We start from the raw sequence: 6,000 nt of genomic DNA on the forward strand, positions 1-6,000 counted from the left end.
AATTTTTGTAAAAATGGGATTATGCTATGTTGCTTAGGTTGGTCGTAAACTCCTGGCCTCAAACTACCTGGCCTCAAACTACCTCAGTCTTCCAAAGTGCTAGGATTACAGGTGTGAGCCACCATACCTGGCAGATCTATTTATCTTCATACCAATACCATATTGCTTTCATTACTATAACTTAATAATAAGTCTTGAAATCAGATAGGAATAGCCTTCTAACTTTTTTCTTTTTCAAAGATGTCTGGCTGCACTATGTTCTTTAAACTTCTGTGGGAATTTTAGAACCAGCTTGGCAATTTCCATAAACAAGCTTGTGGGGATTTTGATTAGAATTGCATTTCATATACAGATCAATTTGAAAAAGCCTTACACCTTAATATTGAGACTTCAAACCGATGAAGAAGGTATACTATAGTTTTTCTTCACAATGTTTTGTAGTTTTCAGTGTACAAGTCTTTCCTATCTTTTGTCAGATTTATTTCTAAGCATTTCATATTTTTGTGTGACTATAAATGGTATCTTTATTTTCTTTTGTTTTGTATAACTTTTATTTCAGGTTCAGGAGTACATATGCAGGTTTGTTATATAGGTAAATTGCATGTCACCAGGGTTTGGTGTACAGACTATTTCATCACCCATGTAATAAGCATAGTAACTGATACGTAGTTTTTCAGTCCTCTTTCTCCTCCCACCCTCCATCCCCAAGTAGGCCCTGGTGTCTGTCGTTTCCTTCTTTATGTCCATAAGTACTCAATGTTTAGCTCTCACTTATAAGTGGGAACATTCAGTATTTGGTTTTCTATTCCTGCATTAGCTTACTTAGGATGAATGGCCTTCAGCTCCATCTATGTTGCTGCAAAGGACATGATCTCATTCTTTTTTATGGCTGCATGGTATTCCATGATGCATATGTACCACTTTTTTTTTTTTTTCAGTCTAACTTTGATGGGCATTTAGGTTAATTCCATGTCTTTGCTATTGTGAGTGATGTTGCCATGAATATACACATACATATGTTTTTATGGTAGAATGACCTATATTCCTTTGGGTATATACCCAGTAATGGGATTGCTGGGTCAACTGGTAATTCTGTTTTAAGTTCTTTGAGAAATTGCCAAACTGCTTTCCACAGAAGCTGAACTAATTTACATTCCTACCAGCAGTGTATAAGAGCTCCTTTTTCTGGCCGGGCACAGTGGTTCACACCTGTAATCCCAGCATTGGGAGGTTGAGGTGGGCGGATCACCTGAGATCAGGAGTTCGAGACCAGCCTGGCCAACATGGCAAAAGCCCATCTCTACTAAAATACAAAAAAAATTAGCCAATGTGGTGGTGTGTGGCTATAATCCCAGCTACTCAGGAGGCTGAGGCAGGAGAATCACTTGAACTGGGGATGCGGAGGTTGCAGTGAGCCCAGATTGTGCTATTGCACTCCAGCCTGGGCGACAAGAGTGAAACTTCGTCTCAAAAAAAAAAAAAAAAAAAAGAGCTCCTTTTTCTCCCCAGCCTTGCCAGCATCTGTTATTTTTTTTACTTTTTAGTAATAGCCATTGTGACTGGTGTGAGATGGTGTCTCATTGTGGTTTTGATTTGCATTTCTCTAATAATTAGTGATGTTGAACATTTTAAAATATGTTAGCCATGTGTAATGTCTTCATTTGAAAATTGTCTTTGCCCACTTTGTAATGGGGTTGTTTTTTGCTTGTAAATTTAAGTTCCTTATAGATTCTGGATATTAGAATCCAGAATGCATAGTTTGTAAATATTTTCTCCCATTCCGTAGGTTGTTTATTTACTCTGTTGATAGTTTCTTTTGTTGTGCAGAAGCTCTTTAGTGTAATTATGTCCCATTTGTCGATTTTTGTTATTGTTACAATTGCTTTTGGCATCCTCATCATGAAATCTTTGCCAGTTCCTAGGTTATCGTCCAGGGTTTTTATAGTTTTAGGTTTTACATTTAAGTCTTCAATCCATCTTGAGTTGATTTTTTTTACATGGGATAAGGAAGGAGTAGAGTTTCAGTCTTCTGCATACGTCTAGCCAGTTATCCCCACACCATTTATTTAACAGGCTGTCCTTTCCCCATTGCTTGTTTTTGTTGACTTTGTTGAAAGTCAGATGGTTGTAGGTGTGCAACCTTATTTCTGGGGTCTCTATTCTGTTCTGTTGGTCAGTGTGTCTGTTTTTATACCAATACCATGCTGTTTTGGTTATTGTAGCTTTGTCATGAAATTTGAAGTCAGGTAATGTGATGCCTCCAGCTTTATTCTTTTCTCTTAGGATTGCTTTGGCTGTTTGGGCTCTTTTGTTCCATGTAAATTTTAAAATAGTTTTTTTTTTTTTCTAATTCTCTGAATAATGTAATTGGTAGTTTGATAGGAGTAGCATTGGATCTGTAAATTGCTTTGGGCAGTATGGCCATTTTAATAATATTGATTCTTCCTATTCATGAGCATGGAATGATTTTTCATTTGTTTCTGTCATCTCTGGTTTCTTAGAGTAGTGTTTTGTAATTCTCATCGTAAAGGTCTTTCCCCTCCTTGGTTAGCTGTATTAGGTATTTTATTCTTTTTGTAGCTGTTGTGAATGAGATTTCATTCTTGATTTGGCCCTTAGCTCAGATGTTGTTGGTGTGTAGGAATGATACTAATTTTTGTACATTGATTTTGTCTCCTGAAACTTTGCTGAAGTTGTTTATCAGATTAAGGAACTTTTGCCTAGAGACTATGGGGGTTTTCTATGTATAGAATTATATCATCTGCAAACATGGATAGTGTGACTTCTTCCCTTCCTATTTGGATGCCTTTTATTTCTTTCTCTTGCCTGATTGCTCTGGCCAGGACGTCCAGTACTATGTTGAATAGCAGTGGTGAGAAAGGGCACCCGTGAAGGGAAATGCTTCCAGCTTTTGCCCGTTCAGTATGATATCGGCTAAGTGTTTGTCATAGGTGGCTCTTATTATTTTGAAGTATGTTTCCTCAATGCCTAGTTTGTTAAGAGTTTTTAACACAAAGAGATGTTGAATTTTATTGAAAGCCTTTTCTGCATCTATTGAGATGATCAGATGGTTTTTGTTTTTAGTTTCGTTTGTGTGATGAATCACATTTATTGATTTGTGTATGTTGAAGCAACCTTGCATCCCAGGGATAAACCTTCTTGATTTTGGTGGATTAGCTTTTATAAATGATATCTTTTAAGATTTCGTTTTCTGATGATATACTTGATTTTTCTACGTTGGCTCTGTATTTGGCAACATTGCTAAACTCATTCATTCTAGTAGCTTTTCTGTAAATTCTATCACATTTTCTAAATAGACAACATCATCTCTGGACAAAAACAGTTTTATTTCTCTTTATTTCCAAATCTGGATTCCTTTTATATCTTTTTCTTGCCTAATTGCACTGTCCAGAAGCACCAGTACAATGCTGTATAGAAGTGAAAACAGACATTCTTGCCTTGCACCTGACCTAATGGGAAAATTCATTTCATCATTATACATGATGCCATATATAGGTTGAAGAATTTCACTTCTAGTCCTGGCTTGCTGAGACTTTTCGGTTTTTTATCAGGAATGGATGTAGGGTTTTGTCAAATGTTCTGTCTTCATTTATTGAGATAATCATATGGGTTTTCTCCTTTAGTTTGTAAATATGGTGAATTATACTTGAATTATACTCATTATAAAATGTTCTATCAACCCTGCATTCCTGGAATAAGTCCCACTTGGCAATAGTGTTTATACTTTTAATATATTGTTGGATTTAATTTGCAAACATTCTGTTTAGACATTTTCTATCAATATTCATAAAGAACAGTAATTGATAGTTTTCTTATTTTGCAACATGTTTTCTTTGGTTTTGGTATGTGGGTAATACTGGCTTCATAAAATGAGTTGGGAAATATTCCCTCCCATTCAGTTTTCTTGAAGAAAACTTGGGGTAGATTTGGTATTATTTCTTTCTTAAGTATTTGTTAGAATTTGCCAGTGAAGTTATCTGGGCCTAGAGTTATATTTGTGGGAAGATTTTAAGCCACAAATTCAATTTATTTAATAGGTATATAGCTATTTTGGTTATCTGTTTCTGCGTTTTATAACCTTTATTTTAGGTTTGGAGGTAGATGTGAAGGTTTGTTACATAGGTAGACTCACGTCATGGGAGTTTGTTGTACACATTATTTCATCACCCAGGAATTAAGCCCAGTACTCAATAGTTATCTTTTCTACTCCTCTTCCTCCTTCCACCCTCCACCCTCAAGTAGACCCTGGTATCTGTGGTTTCCTTCTTTGTGGTCATAAGTTCTCGTTATTAAGCTCCCACTTATAAGTGAGACCATCTGGTATTTGGTTTCCTCTTCCTGAATTACTTTGCTGAGGATAGTGGCCTCCAGCTCCATCCTTGTTCCCACAAAAGACATGATCTCATTCTTTTTTTATGGCTGCATAGTATTCCATGGTGTATATCTGTTTCTTCTAAAAGGAGCTTTGATAGTTTGTGTCTTTCAAGAAGTTTGACCATTTTATCTAAATTGTTGAATATATTGAAACAAAGTTATTCATAATATTTCCTTAATAATCTTTTAATAACAGTAGAATCTGTAATGCTGTCTCCTTTCTCATTCTTGACATTGGAAATTTGTGTTCTCTTTCTTTTTTTCCTGATTAGTCTGGCTAGAGGTTTATCAATTTCTTTGATCTCTAAGGTCCAGCTTTGGTTTCATTATTTTCTGCTATTGTTTTCCTGTTTCCCTTATTATTGACTTACACTTCAACCTTCTTTTTTTTTTTTCTTCTGATTACTTTGGGTGTAATTTGCTATTCTTTGCTCTAGTTTTTTTAAGGTGAAGGGTGAAGTCATTGATTTAAGACCTTTCTAAACTACTTCTAGCTAGGTATCACAAATTCTGATATGCTCAGTTCTCATTTTGACTCATTTCAAAATAACTTTTTAACTTCCCTTTTAGTCTCTTCTTTGTTTCATAGGTTATTTAGAAGTGTGTTGTTTAACTTTCAAATATTTGGAAGAACTTCCCAGATAATTCTGTTATTAATTTCCAATTTATTTCCATTGTGCTCAAAGAATCTTCATTATATCACTTGGATCCTTTTACATTTACTGAGACTTGCTGTATGTCCAAGAATATGAACTATCTTGATAAATGTTCCATAATACTTGAGAAGAATATGTCATCTGCTGTTGTGAGGTGGAATGTTCTATATATGCCAATCATGTTTATTGATGGTGTTGTTCAAGTCTATTATATTTTTTGCCGTATAATTTCTGTCTACCTGTTCTATTAATTATTGAGAGAAAAATATTGAGATCTCCAACTATAATTTGTAGATTTGTCTATTGCTTTTTGCAATTCCATCAGTTTTTGTTCATGTATTTTAAAGCTCTTTTATTAGCGGTGTAAACATTTAGAGTTGTCGTGTCCTCTTGAAGAACTGACTCCTTTATCATTATGAAGTGACGTTCTTTTTTTTTTTTTTTCTTTTTCATTACACTTTAAGTTCCGGGATACATGTGCAGAATGTGCAGGTTTGTTACATAGGTATGTATGCATGTGCCGTGGCGATTTGCTGCACTCATCAACCAGGAAGTGACACTTTTTATCACTGTAATATTCTTTTGTTTGAAGTTAACTTTGTCTGATGTTAAGACAGATATGTCAGCTTTCTTCTGGCTAGTGTTAGCATGGTATGTCTTAATTCATTCTTTTACTTTTAACCTTTTGTGTCTTTATATTTAAATTGTTTATAAAGTTGAAGGCAACATAAACTTTTGTCTTGCTGCTTTTTTTTTTCCAATCTGAGAATCTCTGCTTGTTTATTAGGAAGATTAGACTATTTACTTCTAAATGTGATTATTGATATGGTTAGTTTTTAATGTAAAATGTTGTTATTTTTGTCTCATCTCTTCTTTTCTCCCCTTTTCCTCTTTTTCCACCATCTTTTGGATTAATTGTGTATTTCTTATGATCACATTTTATCTCCTT

The sequence above is a fragment of the Chlorocebus sabaeus genome, chromosome X (assembly GCF_047675955.1).
Source record: "Chlorocebus sabaeus isolate Y175 chromosome X, mChlSab1.0.hap1, whole genome shotgun sequence".
NCBI lineage: Eukaryota > Metazoa > Chordata > Mammalia > Primates > Cercopithecidae > Chlorocebus > Chlorocebus sabaeus.